We start from the raw sequence: 19,045 nt of genomic DNA, 5'->3' as shown, positions 1-19,045 counted from the left end.
TGTACACAGTGGCACACACACATGCACATTACAAAGAGGCATACATGCACAAATTTCCCAGCGCGAGAGCACACACACACATGGACACACACACAAACGCATGCACACGCACACACACACACACACACACACACACACACACACACACACACACACACACACACACACACACACACACACACACACACACACACACACACACACACACACACACACACACACACACACACACACACACACACACACACACACACACACACACACACACACACACACACAGTATGGCAATACGGCAATGGAAGTCCTCTGTGAACCGGGCTGGGTTTATTTATAGTGTCCTATGCTAAGATCAGTGACTTGTACATTATTAATGGTATGGAGAACGATCTAACTATGTAACAGCGCTAAATATTAAAGAGGCCGGGCCTCACTCACACTATGCAGCAGCAGTGTGTGTGACACATTAACAGGACTGGGAGAACGTGTAGGTGACTGTGAGCCTGGAGAGAGAGAGGTGGAAGTGTGTGGCACCAGAGCCTGTGTGCTGCTGCTGCTGCTACAACAAAGGCTGCTTCGCAGCGTCCTTTGTTGTTCGGGAAACCTTGTACGAGGAAATGGCAGTGGATGCCCAACGCCTCGCTTCAATTGGGCTGCTCACTTTTTAACTCTCAAAGCTCTGGAGTTGGAACGCGCCCGAGTGGCGTTAGATTTTAACCACTTTAACCATTATTGAATGCTTTAACTATTGAAAAATAGAAGATATACAAGCTCACAGCGTGGCACCGAGTGCCGCGCTGCGAGCTTGTAGATCTGCTATTTTCTGGAAAAAAAAAGAAGAAAAAAAAACGTGAAAATTTGTGCAAGTCTTTGAGTATCTTTGACCCGATCTTTGACCTGACTTCTAAATCCTGCCTCTAAATCAGTGGTTCATGTCATGGACCCCCAAAATTATATTTATTTGGCTGCGGACCCCCACCTCAAAATATGTTGTTCCAGGGACCCCCCCAGAAGCAGATATTTGAGTTACAAAAGTTTGGTTTGAAAAATACATATTGAAAAAAAGTGCACAGGTTTTCACATTTTTTTCAAAAATAGCAGATCTACAAGCTCGCAGCGCGGCACTCGCTGTGAGCTTGAATATGTACTATTTTTCAATAGTTAAAGCATTCAATAATTCTAGGCCTAAATGGGTTAAAGAGATGCTGCTGAATATGCTTATTAACAGAGCTATCTTGTGTGGGGAGAGAGATAGAGAGCGGCCATGTACCGGCCCACTGCTCTCTGTGATCAGTGGAGTGGGGGGAGCCAGGGGTCACCATTATGCCCGTACATGGACAAACGTGTCTGTGGCCAAGACTTGTCCTTGTCCTTCTGATCTTCTGTTTCTCACACACACCATTATAATGTTCTGGTTTTGATCATAAGACCCAATTACTGGATGTCGAGTCTCCAGGTTTTCTTCAGAATATGTATGATACTGATTTACTATATGAGATACTATGGTACGTTATGAGTCCACCATAGCAGGGGTCTTCAACAGGGGGTCCGGGACACATAGGGGGTCCTCAGAGTTACTACAGCGGGTCCTCCAAATCTTTGAGTGATAGAAAAACTTTTTTTTTTCCTTTTTTATATTAACCACTTGAACCGTAGAGTCCATTCTTTAAGCCAGAACTTAAAGAGGTATGGTGTAGAGGGGAAAAAGAGCAGACTAAGTACAGAGTGAAATGTCAAGTTTATTAAGTATGGACGGTTCAAGTGGTTAAATATCTGAAAACACAGATTGACATGAATCCAAAATACACTGATAATTGTGCTGTCAAACGATTAAACTATATGGAATTTATGCAAAGGTGGTGGGGGTCCCTGATTCATCTCTCTCTCAACTACTCTTCTTCTTCTCTCAGGGTCCTTGGCCTGAAAACGTTGAAGACCCCTGCACTATAGTACCAGTGGTTCTCAAGTTACAGATCTGTTACAACTTCAGAAGTTCAGGCTGTGTTCCATCTGCCTTTAAGGCAGCCAGAGTATCGCCACTCCACAAAACACCAACTCTTGACTCCTCAGATCAGATGTCAAGAACTACAGACCAGTATCACTCCTCTCCTTCCTTTCAAAAACTCTTTAAGGGTGTTTTCTCTGACCAGCTTTCTCTCCATCTCTCACAGAACAACCTGCTGGTCCCCAACCAGTCAGGTTTTAAATCGGCCCATTCCACGAAAACGGCACTCCTTGCAGTCACAGAAGCACTCCATGCTGCCCAGGCTGCCACACACTCTGCAGTCCTGATTCTTCTGGACTTATCAGCAGCATTCGACACAGTGAAACACAAGCTGCTCCTGGACACCCTTGTTGACCTAGGCATCGCTGGGATGGCACTAAAGTGGTTCTCCTAACTGGCAGAACCTACCAGGTCTCGGGAAAACCGTAGTGCCCCAGGGAGTTGTACTTGGGACCCTCCTTTTCTCCCTGTACACAAAATCCCATGGTGCTGTCATCTCTGCTCACAATCTATCCTATCACTGCTATGCTGATGATACTCAACGTTTTCTATCCTTCCCCCCCTCTGCCACCCAGGTGGAAGAACGCATTGCTGCATGTTTGGCTGACATCTCACAGTGGATGTCAGCCCACCACCTCAAGCTGAACCCAGACAAGACAGAGCTTCTCTTCTTCCCAGCTCCATACAAGATCTCACTATTTCCATAGACAATGCATTGGTGACTTCAGTTCCAACTGCTAAGAACCTTGGTGTGGTCCTGGACAGCCAGCTCTCATTCAAGGCACACATTGCATCAGTCACCCGGGCCTGTAGGTTCACAATCTATAAAATCCGTAGGATCAGACCCAGGAGTCAGCCCAGCTCCTCATTCAGACAGCAGTCATATCAAAACTTGACTACTGTAACTCTCTCCTCACTGGCCTCCCGGCATGTGCACTTAAGCCTTTCCAACTGATCAAAATGCCGGGGGCGGGAGGAAAAAAAGCTCTTAAGGCCCTATGATACAGTCTGGGCCTGTCTTTTAAAGTCAGAAAACTTCAACATTACGTCATTCGCCACAGTGAAGGGATATAACCGCGAACCCCGACATCTCTCCTCTGTTTTTACCTTCAGACATCTCCCCATCACCCTGTTCACTGATTGGTCGACCTTGACCAAAAACTGTGCCCCCCTGGTTTCAGAGGCACAGAGGCGCGGTGATAGGACTTCACCGGGAGTCTGTGACTATGATGGCCTCCACTTGTTATCACATTTTTAGGTGATAGCTTATTACCTAAAAGTTGAGGTGATAGCTCTTCACCTCGGAGTATGATAAAGCCATTAGTCTACGTCCTCCCGGTGGGGGCTCCTCACCGGCAGGTGAGTCAGTAGGACTCAGGGAGGAATCAACTGGCACAATGACTAAAAATTGGGGAGAAAATGCAGGTAAAAAAAGAAATAAATATAATAAAAGAAATATCAAAAATATTTTTGAGAACGACTGTTCTAAACCACCTTATTGTCACTGTCGGGCAGAAACCTCGCATCTCCTCGCTGTACGTTTTTATCGTAAAGTAAAGCCCTGCTTCATCACACGCAAAACTAAAGAAAATAGCAGATCTGCAAGCACACAACACCTTGCAGTGCGAGGCTGGACCCTTCATATCTCACTGAACATGTTGTGTACCCTAGTTATACCCCAGACAGGGCACTGAGGTTTACTGACAAGCTGCTCCTGGTGGTTCCTATACATTCATGAGCAGGGCTGACCGACCGACCACCTTTGTTGCTGCTGCTGCTACCCTTAGGATTTGGAACAACCTACACCTCCCATCAGAAGTGCTCTGTCTATGAAGCTTTTTTAAATCTTTAACCAAGACTTCTTTTCATTCACTTTTAGTCATATATATATATATTTTTTTTTTCATTTCATATGTTTTTTTATGTATGCCCTGTAGCTATAATGTTGCACAAGTACATTTATACTGTATGTCGATGCACTTTGGTCAATTTCAATTGTTTGAAAAACAGTGCTCTATAAATTAAGAATTATAAGGACCTACAATTTGATTATGCATTAATTAGACCAAAGACCCCCATAACTTCTTAGAGTGTACAAATGGAACCAAACGGAGAGAAGACGAAAGCCTCCATGCGGCCTCCCCTGCAAGTAAAAAGACAATCTTGTGAAACAAATGGACGATGATACACGAAAGAAGAAGAAGAAGGGTTTGTTTGGTTCCATTTGTACACTCCTGGAGTTACAGACAGACAGACAAACATTAAAACAGTACCAAGACATTTCATTTTCCAGAAGAATGGAGGTTTCTTTTTTTACAGGAGCTACAGCAGAATAAACAAGAGGATTCACAAATCGTACGCTATATATAGGCTAGCCTGCAGCACTGTAACAATGAATAAATAAGAGATTGGGCTTACAAGAAAAATATACAGTTGAAATCAATGTTTAACTAATTGTAGGCCGACTTTCTAATGAGATCAAATACATGAATTAAAAACGAAATAAATTATATATAAATTAATCGTTTAACTTATAACCAGCACAGTGTTAATTGATTACGACTCTTATTATTGATTAACGGTTGAAATGTTTAATTATCATCAACACCCTGTTTGCTGTGTCGTCTCACCGAAACCTATGCTTGCGTCTACACGTACGGTACGGGTCCATTTGGTTCCATTTGTATACTCAGTGGTGTAAAGTAACTAAATACATTTACTTAAAGCTATACTGTGTAAGTTGCTCAACTAGTGGTCAGTAGCGGTAGAGCAAACCGCGGTCGCGTCTGCTTTTTTCGGCCGTTTTTCGCCGCGGACCGGGCCTTCAGAACACCGCGTCCGCCTCGCCTCGCCGAGACGCATCCATAGAGGTCTCTCGTGTACCTCTACGAGCAGCGGTTGGGGAGTTACATGCTAGACTCCTAGACCAGTGTAAACACTGCAGTGTACTTCCTGAAGAGCCCGGCAGTGTATGATCTGCGCTGTGATTGGCCGGTAGTGTATCATGTGTGTATGATCCGCAATGTGATTGGCCAACGTATACACAACGTATACGGATGATGCAGATGACGTCATTTTGCCGGGAAATCCCGCCCCTGTCAAGGCTAAGTAGAAAACATATAAAGAAAAGGCTTTTGGGGCTGAAATTAACGGAGTGGGGGTTCTAAAACTTTAGCGATTTAATAGTTAGGACAATTTTAAGATACGTTTTATAAAAAAAGTTACATAGTATAACTTTAATTACTGTACTTAAGTACAATTTTGAGGTATTTGTACTTTACTGGAGTATTTCCAATTTCCAATACTTTTACTTCTACTCCACCACATCTCAGAGTCAAATATTATACTTTTAGTCCACTACAATTATTAGAAAACTTTAGTTACTAGTTACTTTGTAGATTTTGTATATTATTACAAAACATACATTACCCACTTGAGCCCTACAGTAGGCCTATGTATATTTCAGGCATTTAAAAATAGCCGATCTCCAAGCTCACAATGCGTCGGGATGCAGATCTGCTATTTTCAAACGATTTTTATATATTTGAAAACATGAAATGGGACATTCTGCATAACAAGTACTTTGTTTCTACTTTTGGTACTTTAAGTACATTTTGATACCAATACTTTTGTACCTTTACTCAAGTACATTTTGAATTCCGGACTTTTACTTGTAAGGGTGCCCTCAGACCAAAATACCTATGAGAGTGGAATCTGCGTTCCGCCAATGCATTTCAATGAGAGTGAAGCGGTTTCATGCCAGCAGAGGATTTCTGCAAAAAACACTCCCTTATCATTGAAATGCATTGGCGGAACGCAAATTCCATTCTCATAGGTATTTTGGTGTGAGGGCACCCTAACAGAGTATTTCTACATTTCAGTATTGATACTTTCACTTAAGTAAGACATGCAAGTACTTTTTTCGCCACTGCGTATACTCTGAGTTGAATTAACACTGAGGATTGTGCTGCATAATCACCGGCATGGAAATGGATTTGCTAAAACAAAATCTACCCCAGACACTTTGTTCCAAATCAATTGTGTCAGCATCTGTTGAGAATTCAGGTTGCATAAATACTGTTTTTTTCCCCCTCTTGTGCTTTTGTGTTTGCACCGCACTGACATTGGCGGTGATTCTACCCTGTGGGCAAACAAGCTTTGTGTGTGTGCACCACACACAGTACACCACACACACACACACACACACACACACACACACACACACACACACACACACACACACACACACACACACACACACACACACACACACACACACACACACACACACACACACACACACACACACACACACACTTGTATTAGGCTACTATACTAGTTAGGAAAACAACATTTTTAGGACAGGTTGATGATGATTTAAAACGGTGGTTCTCAACCTGTGGGTCCCCAGATTATTTTGAGGGGTCCCCAGATGATGAACTTAATGTGAAACATTGTTTTCTCACCCAACTGTAAACAAAACACCATAAAGTTTAAGTGTATATAGGGCATCATTACGTTTCTAAAGGGACAATTTAACCTCTAAAATGTCAAATTAAACATTGGCCAAATTGACAAATATTAGAGGCAGAAATTGTGAAAATAGCAGATCTACATGCTCACAATGCCTCGCAGCACAAGGCGTTGTGCGCATGTAGATCTGCTATTTTCACAGTTGAACCCTGTTATACAAAATGTAATGCCTCAACTCTTAGTGCTTTTCAGGGTGGGGGGTCCCCAATTAAAATATGATTATTTTGGGGGTTGCGGCCTGAAAAGGTTGAGGACCACTGATTTAAAAAATCAGCTGTTTTCGGTGCACGAAACCAGTGCACAACACCGGGGCATAGCTCTAACTCTAACCCCTAAACATAACCTCCGAATGTCTAATCCTATAATCTCAACCCAATTATTTTCCTAATTGTAAGCCTATATAGCACCCCACATCTTTTTCAACCATCAAAGAACCATTTCTCTTCTGAAAACCAGCCAGACAATAGAGACGAATAACAGTCCATATTAAAACATTTTTTGAATATACATATTTTTTGATTTACCAGACAGTAAACCACAAACTAGTCGCTTTATTTAATCTGTTAAATTGTTAAAGCACTCCCCTCTCATTTTGTTCAATTGTCTGTTTTAATGATATCTGCTCCCTTTGTCTGCTGAATATTGCTTGTACGGACTTAGAGGAGATCTACTGTTTTTCCACTTTCCATAAGTATTATGTCTTATAATTCCTAATATACATGAGTTAAGTAAAAAAATCTAATTCAATAAAATGAGGGGGGAGTGCATAAAGAATTTAACAGATTAAAAACTTCTAGTTTGTGGTTTACAGTCTGGTAAATCAAAAAAATATCTATATTCAAAGTTTTAAAATATGGACTTAGGTACTCTCAGGTACTCAGTTGTCCTCATGATCCACCATTCTCCTCAAATTCAGCTATACTTGCGCAGACATTTGGCCCTACACACACACACACACACACACACACAGAATCAGTGTGACGAGACAAATCCCAGATCAAAGACGAGGACTGGCACACACACCTCCAGGCGTGCAGTCCTCATCTTACCGCACCACTACTGGGACAGAGGGAGCCTGAGGATGCAGGACACGCAGGAACAACAGAACAAAACACAGAGACAAAAACACACACACACACACACACACACACACACACACACACACACACACACACACACACACACACACACACACACACACACACACACACACACACACACACACACACACACACACACACACACACACACACACACACACACACACACGTCTCCAGTCTAGACTCTCCAGGCTCCTTCAGAGACCATGCCAGGGAGAGCATGGTAGAGAGAAGGATGGAGCTGCAGCCATACGGACACATTTTGCATGCACACACAGATGGTCTCAATAGATTCGGGCTGCAACTATTGCCCATTTTCTTAGTGTTTTTTGCAGTGCATACCTAAATATTGGATAGATACATATCGTCGTTGTCGGGTGGAAACCTCGCATCTTCAAGTTTCAAATGTGTCCGTTCTTTCGCAAAGCAAAGCCCTGCTTCATCGTACAAGGCCGTCGCACAATCGGCTGTTTTCACTAGTTTAAATCATTTTTAAAATGATAAATGCAAAACAAGCGGTTTTGGACATACAGGGTTTTCACCCGACAACGACGATATTTATTATAGATAGGGATAGACTAGCGTGGATGCTTGTTATTGATATTTATTATTGATGGAGACGAGCAGTAAGTTAATATGTATTTTGTATTTACTGTTATTTTCCCGTATTCATTTCATTTGTTACCTTTTCTTTATTCGATATGGCGTCGTTCCCTAATGAGTTTTTGAACCTTTTCACCTACAATTGTCATGACTTATCCAAAATAGGGATTAATTATAAGTCAATAATAATTTAAAGATCGATTATCTTTTTTTTTCCTTAATCGATTATGTAGTTCGGTTAATTATTGCAGCCCTACCATTGACACCACGGTAGAGAATGGTGGAGTTTTACATGCACACATGCTTTGTTAAGGTTACAGTTTCCACACAGCTATTGTTACAGTTCACAACAGATGTTTACCACCTAGGAAGATGCAAGAACCTTGCATCCAGTACTTCAAGCATTCTAAGTACTAAGGACAATGGACCAACTGTTTATTTGCCTTGTTGTGTACATATGCAATGTCATGAGGAAGTATTTGTCGTCTGTCAGGTGGAAACCACCTATCTCCATATCTAAACTATTTTTTTCGTACATTAAGCCATTAATTGGAACGCGTCTCTCTGTCATGTTAAGACTTTAACCATTATTGTATACTTTGGTTATTCAAAAATAGCGCGGCACCAAGTGTTTTTTTTTATTTTTTAAACAAAACATTTTCTGACGGGGGTCCGTGGCCAAATACATATAATTCTAGGGGTCCTTGTCACGGGGCAGCCTGTGCCCTATAGACTAAGACAACACACACACACACACACACACACACACACACACACACACACACACACACACACACACACACACACACACACACACACACACACACACACACACACACACACACACACACACACACACACACACACACACACACACACACACACACACACACACACACACACACACACACACACACACTATGGTGTTTGTTCTATGTTTAAGAGCTCTTATTTTGTCTTGTTATGTTTTCTTTTCTTAAGATGATGCTTGACATGTATTTATGCATTTGAATGTGGTTTAGTAAAACCGGGTAATTGTAAGCCAACTCACTGGCCGTAGTTTGAGTTAAGGGGTTTGCAATTAAGAACTGTTCTCTTGGTATGGTCTTGCCTAGTATAAAAGGGAGGCTGGGGAGGCAGTTTTGCAGTTAGTTGGACTTGAGGCATGGACAAGTAAGCATCTAGGGGAGAGCTGCCAGGACCCGTGTGTATAAGGGTGTCACCTGTTTAAAACAGTTCTTAAGTTCCTAGTTTGTTTTCTTTTGTTTCTTTAGCCGTCAAGTATATTTTCATTTTCCTTATTTTTGTAAAGTCGTATTTTGTTATTTAAAGGCCTTCACTATTTTTGCACTGAACCTGTTGCTGGAGGATGTTTTGGGTAGAATAAAAACCCCAAGCGGTGCATCTCTGGATTTGTCAACTTTTTGGAGCCTTGGCCCTTGGTCAACCTTTACAGTTCTTGACATAAAAAAAAAGGTATACAAAAGTGACATACAAAAGTATCAAAAATAGCAGATCTACAAGCTTGAAAGCTACAACTTTTGATCTCTTCGATCTTCTTCTTTTGATATATTTTTTTTAATTTGAATCCTGAAAACTAATGTTTTTTTGCCAGACCCAGAGGGTCGGCCTACAAAAGGCTTTGTCGGTCGGTCGGTCTGTCTGTCTGTCTGTCGGTCGGTCGGTCCCTCTTTTCCTCAGTGTGCACACACAGGTGACGGCACTCAAGGCAATCAGCCGAGCAAGGGAGGGGCAGATGCGTGTGTGTGTAACACACACACACACACGCACACACACACGCACGCACACACACACACACACACACACACACTCATACACAGCTGCACCCCTTCCTTGCATTCTGATTTTCATTGCGGGTCTGGCAGAACCAGGTGACCTGGTCTAGTTTTTTTACATATGAGGTTTCCACCCAACAGAGGATATTGTCGTTGTCGGGTGGCTGTCGGGTGGAAACCTTCTTAGTCCAAAACCTTCCCCTTTTTTGTTATTTAAAAAACGATTTAAACTAATGAAAATAGCCAACCTACAAGCACACAACGCCTCGCGATGCGTTGTGTGCTTGTAGATCGGCTATTTTCACTTGTTTTGTGACGACAGTCTTGTATGATGAAGCAGGGCTATACTTTACGAAAGAAACGTACACATTTGTAACTTGGAGATACAAGGTTTGTGCCCGACAGCGAGGGTATATATTACACAATAAAGATCACCTTGAGCCTTGAGAAGGAGGACACTGAGATGTATTAGTGGGAAAACAGCTTGAGAAAACAAAGGACATACATTGTTGTTAGAGAGTGTTTAAGTGGAATGTTTGATTTGTTGCTAGGCAACAGCTGCAACTATACAGCCTTTGACTTCTGCTCTGGACTAAAACCCAGCACAGAATGTTATACTAGAAAAGACGCAATTCTGGGAAATTGCAAGAGTGGTTGCCGTGATTAATTCCGTTCTACCGTTTGAATTTTCCCCATTAATGCTGCAATCACACTGAGAGAAGCCAAGCTAATGGTTTGCTTGGTAATTCAATGTATTCTCTATGCAAACCAGCTTTAAAAATTTCCAAGCTTTTTTTCCAGCTTGGAAATTTTAAAAGCTGGTTTGCATAGAGAATACATTGAATTACCAAGAAAACCATTAGCTTGGCTTTTCTGTATGTGAATGAGGCTTTAGTCAATGGGGGAAAATGAATTCACTAATAAATGAATGGCCATATATGGAGATCCCTGATGTCATCAATATTAATCCTATAGCTTTGAATGTCCATATATGGACATACTGTGTCAGTCTCATGTGGTCTATGACGTCAGCCATTTATGATGTCAGTCATCTCCATATTTGGGAAAAGTATTTTTTTTGCGTTTTCAAATCAATGGGGAAAATTATTTCACTAATAAATGAATGAATATAACAAAAGTGCACTATTCAACACATCTCTTAGCAAAATGCAAGCACAGCGGTGTAGCTCAACTGATACCGTACATGATTACAACTGTTATCAACCTGAGAAGATGAGATGAACATGAGATCAACCATTACAGTATGTGAGTTCTACAGTACACATCCCGAAGACAAATGGAAACAGTCACCAATACTGCAATGTAGAAATAACAAGTAAAAGTCTGGAGTTCAAAATTCACTTGAGTAAAAGTAAAAAGTATTGGTATCAAAATGTACTTAAAGTTGTGCTATGTAACTTTTTTTATAAAACAAATCTTAAAATTCTCCTAACTATTAAATCACAAAAGTTTTAGAAGATCCGCGCCGTGAATTTCAGCCTGTAAAGCCTTCTCTGTATGTAAACTGAGATCCTTGCCGTGGACCGGATCTCGCGCCAAAATTGCGTCATCAAACTACCGGCCAATCACAGCGAGGGTTATACAACTGCCGGCCAATCACAGCGCATCTTGAAGTGGGGTCGCTATGGCAGCCATATTTGTTGTCGCCCGTTTGTACCATCCCTTCTCTAGGTAATTTCGCCTACCAGGCAGGGTGAAGGAGTCCGTATCTCTGGAATTACTGAACGCACAGGAACAAGGGACCCCTTAAAAGATAGATCTCAGCGAGGTGGAGGCAGACGCGGGGGTCTGAAGGTACGAAAAACGTCCGAAAGACGCGGACGCGACCGCGGTTTGCTATAGGGCTAATGACCACTAGTTGGGCATCTTACACAGTATGGCTTTAAAGAAGAAAATACTCATTATGCAAAATGTCCCATTTCACAAGTTTTCAAATGTATACAAACATTTGAAAATAGCAGATCTACGAGCTCACAATGCGTCGCGATGCGACGCATTGTGAGTTTGTAGATCTGCTATTTTCAAATAGCTGAACCTGTGGGTCACATTACAAAAATGGCAAGGGGCCAGTTGATAAAATGACAACATTAATGTGATAATTGATTACTTCTGTCTTTCAATGGCACCTTATGTAGTCGATCTTAACAACTGACACCGTTTCCTGGCAAATTAAACATAGTGGTGTTGCATTAGCATGGGATGGTAAAATGAAAGCCAAAGCATTCGTCCATGTTGGTGCTGGTTCTCAACATCAACGTTTCAGCGCTTGCTGAGGCTCATCTTTGATGCTGCTCTGAATGAACGCATGCAGTTTCCCTTCCTGGATGATTATTACATTACTTATAATAGTAATGTAATTAGGTTAAAGATACGATAACAACTTGATTCTGTCTAAAGAAATATGTTTTTTTTTCTTTCGTTTTTCTTATTCATAATTGATTGGTGGGCCAGTCAAAATTGTGCCACGGGCCGGAACCAGGCTTGTCAACTCTCCTGGATCTCCCAGGAGTCTCCTGGATTTTGAACCCCTCTCCTGGGAGTCTCCTGGATTGGCAAATCTCCTGGATTTCTCCTGGATTTTGTATCAAACTCCCAAAATTCACCAGAACACAGGAAATTACATCTACTATGTTAAAAATGTTCTGGGGGAGGACCCCCAGACCCCCCGCTTTAGGGGTGGGGGCAATGCATGCAAGAAAGATCATACAGATATTCACTTAAGTAATGACTTAAAGATGAGAAATCATTATTAAAGATGTCCTTTTGCTTCTGTCATCAGATCTGTACTCCTACATTTGGCATATTAGGCTGAAATTGTACACATGCTAGTAAAGTAAGCCTGATAAATGTAACAAACATGCACAAAATTCAGAACACAGAACACAGGAAAATATAGGTCTATCTATTCATACGTTTTGGGGAGAGGACCCCCCAGACCCCGGTTGGGGAGTTCCGCGCACCCCCCAAAAATAAATCTCCTGGATTCTGACAGTCCAATGTTGACAACCCTGGCCGGAACTGGCCTGTGGGCCTATAGACTCTATAGTATAGACTTGTTTCAATTAGGCATGGTGGAAAAGGTACTCTTAAAGGAGTGATGACACCGGCCGAAATGTAACATTATGGTACAGTAGGTCACGTGGTCTTTGTTGAAACGGTTTGGAAAGGGGGTGGAGCCGGCTGTTGCTGCCGACAGGCCCATCAACAGTAGCTGTATGGGCCTGTCGGCAGCAACACAGAGCCCCCAGTGATAGGCTGTTGATTGTACTGCATCATTTGATTGGATAATTTAACACTAGCCCTTACCCGTTCAAAGATATGAGCTCCGAAATGATGTGCAGTGTGTGGATTATGGGATGTGCACTGTGCACACAGTATATGAGGGATGGAAAGTAACTTTAACTGGTGCTTGCATGCTAATATGTAGGAGCATCAATGTAAGAAATACCCGTTCCATTTAACGGCTACAGAGATACTGTGTACCGATCTGCATGATTTTGGACATCTGTAACAGGGCCAGAACCCCCCCCCCCCAACCCCCCCCCGCCCGCCCGCCCGCCCGCCTGCACACACACACACTCCCCCTTTGTGTGTGATTGTGCATGGCCTGAACAACAGCGCCCCTCCCTTAACATGTGTGGTCACAAAAGGTACTGAATAGATATAGATAGACCATAAAAATGCTATTATACAGCATACGATTCGTGAAAGTGACAAACGGGCTTCACAGTTATGTCAGGTGTGTTCATATGCTGATGGTGATGCGATTTCAGATCAATTGCTCCAGCCACCGAGGAGAAACGCTGAGACAGACAGACACTCACTCAGACAGACACTCAGACATTCGCTTAATTATAGTATAGATGGGGGTACATGACATCATTAAAAAAAATTGCTAATTTGATAGCCATAATTAGCTGTTTTGGCCGTGTCTTGCCCCCTTTAAGTAAAAGTATCAATACTGCAAGTTTTGAATTCATCAAAATGTACTTGAGTAAAGGTACAAAAGTATTGGCATCAAAATGTACTTAAAGTATCAAAAGTAGAAAGTACTCATTATGCAGAATGTCCCATTTCACATTTTAAAATGATTGATTGATTGAATACTTTATTAAGAGTTTGTATAGGATTGGATATACTCAAGTAAAGTACAAATACCTCAAAGTTTCCACCACTTTACACTCTACTTTACACCACTGGAATCAGGGAGGTGAACAGTATAGACTCTATACTGTACACGTTTTGACATGGCTGACCTCCCTGATGTTGTGTTTGGGGTTTTAAATCTCCACACGTCTTAATTCTGTCAAAGGAGAAGTTCCTCATAAATCTCTGGCTGCCCACAAAGAGAGCCATTAGCGAACTGTGGAACAGTGGCACATGAGCCATGACCTTGACTTACAGTACACGTCACACACACACACACACACACACACACACACACACACACACACACACACACACACACACACACACACACACACACACACACACACACACACACACACACACACACACACACACACACACACACACACACACACACACACACACAAAATCATTTCACCTGCCAGCAGCAACAGTATAGGCGCCACAGCAGTCTGACCTGCCGCCCTCATCCGGATCACAAGTCTGGTCACATGTACTAAACCAGCGTTTCCCGAACTGGGGGTCAAGACTCGGGATAGGGCCATGATCGTTATTATCGTTTATCAGTAAGACTCCCTAATCGGGAGATAAGCGACCGCCAGGTCACATGTATACACAGATAGGATTGTATGTGCCATTGGTTCAAATCTGTAGGAGCAGTGTCCAAAAATGTGTTTTGCAAAAATCAGCCTGATGGTGGTGCTAAATGGGACAGATCCATGTTGATGACATGACTCTAGACATACCGTGTACCAGACAATTGGACTCGAGTCATGATGACTCGACTTGACTCGGACCCGAGTCATATTTTTGACGACTTGCGACTTGATCGGACATAAGGACAAAAACTTGAGACTCGACTTGACTTGGAAGACAATGACTCCCGACTCGACTCGACTTGAGACACGCTGACTCGGACGACTTGCCGCTACGCCACTCACCAAAGCAGTCGTGAACGCCACGCTAGGTTCACACTTTTATTGATTGATTGATTTGATTGATTGGAGACAGGCATGTAAGCGAGAGCACAAGCACCAGACACACACACACACACACACACACACACACACACACACACACACGCACACACACACACACAGCATGAATGGCTACTGCTGCACCCCAGCCTGATGCAGCCACTGCCAGTTCTGCTGCTACAGTTCCGTGCAGTTTGCATATAAAAACTTCCACTCCGATGGTAAACAGAGGAACACTCAATGCAAGATATGCAACGCTAAAATCAAAGACAAAGAGGGAACGACATCAAACTTTATCCGCCACTTGAAGACTGCGCATGAAGACAAGTAAAACCAAACATAAGAAGATAACATTAGAACTAAGTGTGTGTGCGCGTGTGCATGTGTGTGTTGGTGATATACTGTCGGTCGATCGTGTTTTGAACATTAATAAGACAACAATGTCACTCACCACTGTCACGAACGTTGATCTGTGACTGCATAAATAATTATCCAATTATCCATCATGGTAGCAAGCCTCCGTCTTCCAACACTTTCTCACTTTTCATAACATACATCCCATCCAGTCGTCAGCAGGGTTAAGAACTTCACTAAATAACTCCCACGCAAAAGCTTTATTCCTTTTCATTTAGCCTCCGACAAGTTTTCCACTCCACTGTTATTCTTGGGAGCTTTTCGCATGGCCCGTAATGTTACACAGACAAATGTGACCGACCAGAAATGTGTTGCCAGCCTGTGGTGGTTGCGTAGTCATTCTATAGTTTACGACGGGTAACGACATTTGGTGTAACTTGGGGTTACTTGCGGTCATGAATGGGACCCCATGCCAGCAAAACAAATGATGCACGTGTTGTGGAGTAGGCAGCTACATTTGTGCCTGATGAGAAATGACTTTAAAATACAGTAGACCTACTAGTAGTACAAAACAAAGCATGCACGTTAAGATTATTGTGTCTTGTTTGTTTTTGTTTTTAAAGCAATAGGCCTGTAGCAGTTTTGTAGTCTATTTTTTTTTTCAGAGGATATACCAGCCAGGGGTCTAAATTGACCCTTACAGGTCTGTACTGACAGTGTACAACCAAATCCATTTGGTTCTAGGGGAGAGAGACCTCGGAATTTAAAAGTTTGAGAACCTCTGCCATGATAGAGTATTATGGTCAGAGGGTAGGCTTAGTGTTAGGCTACTGTTTTTTTCCTACTGAATGTTAATTACTTAATAGTTATGGTCACAGAGGTATCATTTACTCAACTTGACAACCTTGTGACTTGACTTGACTTGACAACCTTGTGACTCGACTCGACGCGACTCGACTCGACGCGACTTGACATGACAACCTTGTGACTCGACTCGACTTGACTTGACAACCTTGTGACTCGACTTGACTTGACTTGCCCACAACAGAACAACTTGAGACTTGCTTGAGACTTGGAGCAGATGACTTGTGACTCGACTTGGACTCGGATCAGAGGGACTTGTACAATGCACTGCCGTGTACCGCTTTGCGTGATTTTAGGGCAAAATGTGTAGGAGCAGTGTCCAAAAATGTGTTTTGCAAGAATCTGCCTCATGGTGGCGCTAGAAGAGGGGCATGTGAGAAATGAGGGGTGGAGGTTGTGGTTTGGCAGCCAAGGAGTGTGTGTGCAAAGTTTGGCATGGATAGGAGCAACGGTGGAGGAGATATGAGTAGGGGAAAAGTGTGACATGACGGACAGACTGACAGCCGGTGGCGGTTTTGATAATAACTGCGACCTGGCGGTCTCAAAAAAAAAATTGCAGAGATTTCATTTGTCGTCAAATTTGTCCGTCTAGTCTACACTGGGATTAATTCACCTTTACCGAGCTGCATATACGGTACCACTTAAACCCTCTATAATTGTTAATGGACCTGTAAAGAACGTAATGTACTTCATACAGTCTTGGTTTCCACTCTTTACCAAATCTCTTTGCCAAAAATAGCAGATCTACAAGCTTACAACGCGTTGCAACGCCGCAGAATATGGATTATGGGGTTCCAGTGGATAACAAAAGTGGTAAGTGTTTTAAGCATATTTTGATTATCACAATAATATTTTAAACCAGTAAGACTCCCTAATCGGGAGATAAGCGACCGTAGGTGGCTTATCTCCACAAATAGGGCAAAAATTTGTTTTTCCAAAATCTTCCTGATCCATGTTGATGACATGAGTGTAGACATGGCTGTGTAGTGATATTCGTGATTTTAGGGCAAAAACTGTAGGAGCAGTGTCCAAAAATGTGTATTAAAAATCGGCCTGAAGGTGGCGCTAGAATAGGGCCATGTGAGAAATGAGGGGTGGGGTCTCCGCGTTGCCTTGGCGGACGAATAGGTACCGGCCCCGGCTCTCCCGGACGCTCCTAGCCCGAGTTACGGCATTTTATGTGCGCTGCAGTGGCAGGGGGTCCTCCACTGGGGGCGCCACCACTTTTGCATCCGGTCTGGAGCACCAGGAGTCGGTGGTCCCCGGGAATTCCCCGTGAGCAGGCCCGTTGGGGTGGTCATTTGGTCATTTTTGCACATTTGGTCATTTTTTACATCTGGGGGTCCCCCAGGGACCTGGGGGTCCCTGGGGCTCCGGGGGTCCTTGGAGGTTGTAGTTTGGCAGGCAAGGAGTGTGTGTGTGTAAAATCTGGCATGGATCGGGTCAACGGGTGCGGAGATATAAGCAGGGAAAAAGTGTGACGTGTGACGTGTGAGCACATTTGGTCATTTTTTACATCTGGGGGCTCCGGGGGTCCTTGGAGGTTGTAGTTTGGCAGTCAAGGAGTGTGTGTGCAAAATTTGGCATGGATGGGGGCAACGGTTGTGGAGATATGAGCAGGGCAAAAGTGTGACGGACTCACTGACTCACTCACTCACTCACTCACTCACAGACAGCCGGTGGAGGTTTTGGTAGTAAATGCGACCTACGGTCGCAATCAATTATTTTGGAGGGTAGCACCCTAAAAAGTTTGGGAACCAACAACGTTTAGCAAAAAAATAAACTTGTCTTTCCCAAATATTTTGAAGACCCAGTCTCCCAAAAATTGAGTTTTTTGTCTGTCTCTTGCATTATCTAAAAAGCATTCATATAGTCTAGTTTTCAGACTAGCATTCACTGACTCCAGCACACACACAGGACTGGTCAGTGACTCCAGGTATGACACAGGACTGGTCAGTGAGGGACTATGCATGTACCATGTTGATGGATACAAAACAAGGTCCAATCATAGAGGAAGGGAATGGTTTGTTATGTTTTGTTGAGGTGCAACATGTCATTAGTTAGATCCATTGATCTATCCAGGGGAGGCAGTGATTCAGGAGGAAGAGCGGCCGCATGTTCCCAGTTCGATTAGAGTTAGTGTTGAAGTGTCCTTGAGCAAGACTCTGAACCCCTGATTGCTCCCGATGAGTAGGTTGGTGCCTTGCATAGTTTCCTCCGCCATCAGTGTATGAACGCGTGTATGAATGATGGGTGAAAGTAATGCACAATCTTTGAACAAAGGCGCCAAATCAAAGCACCATCTATCTATGTATATGTATATAGCAGGGTTCTTCAACGTTTTCAGGCCAAGGACCCCTTAGTTGAGAGAGAGATGAAGCAGGGACCCCCACAACCTCATCATAGATTCCATATAGTTTCATTGTTTGACCACAGAATCATCAGTGTATTTTGGAGTCATGTCAATTTGTGTTTTCAGATATTTAACCACTTGAACCGTCAATACTTAATAAACTTGACCTTTCACTCTGTATTTAGTCTGCTCTTTTTCCCCTCTACACCAAAGCTCTTTGCCGAAAATAGCCGATCTACAAGCTCACAACGCCTCGCAGCGCGAGGCGTTGTAATTTAAGTTCTCAGAATATG

At 42.9% G+C, this 19,045-nt stretch overlaps 1 protein-coding gene across 4 annotated transcripts in view; it reads right to left on the bottom strand.

Moving 5' to 3' along the window:
- LOC308291106 (IQ motif and SEC7 domain-containing protein 1-like) overlaps nucleotides 1–19,045 on the bottom strand; it is a 343,395-nt gene that overhangs the window by 255,479 nt on the left and 68,871 nt on the right. The window lies entirely within an intron of this gene.

Source organism: Nannobrachium achirus (assembly GCF_963921795.1).
Source record: "Nannobrachium achirus genome assembly, chromosome: 9".
Lineage (NCBI taxonomy): Eukaryota > Metazoa > Chordata > Actinopteri > Myctophiformes > Myctophidae > Nannobrachium > Nannobrachium achirus.
This window is presented reverse-complemented; position numbering and strand designations above follow the sequence as displayed.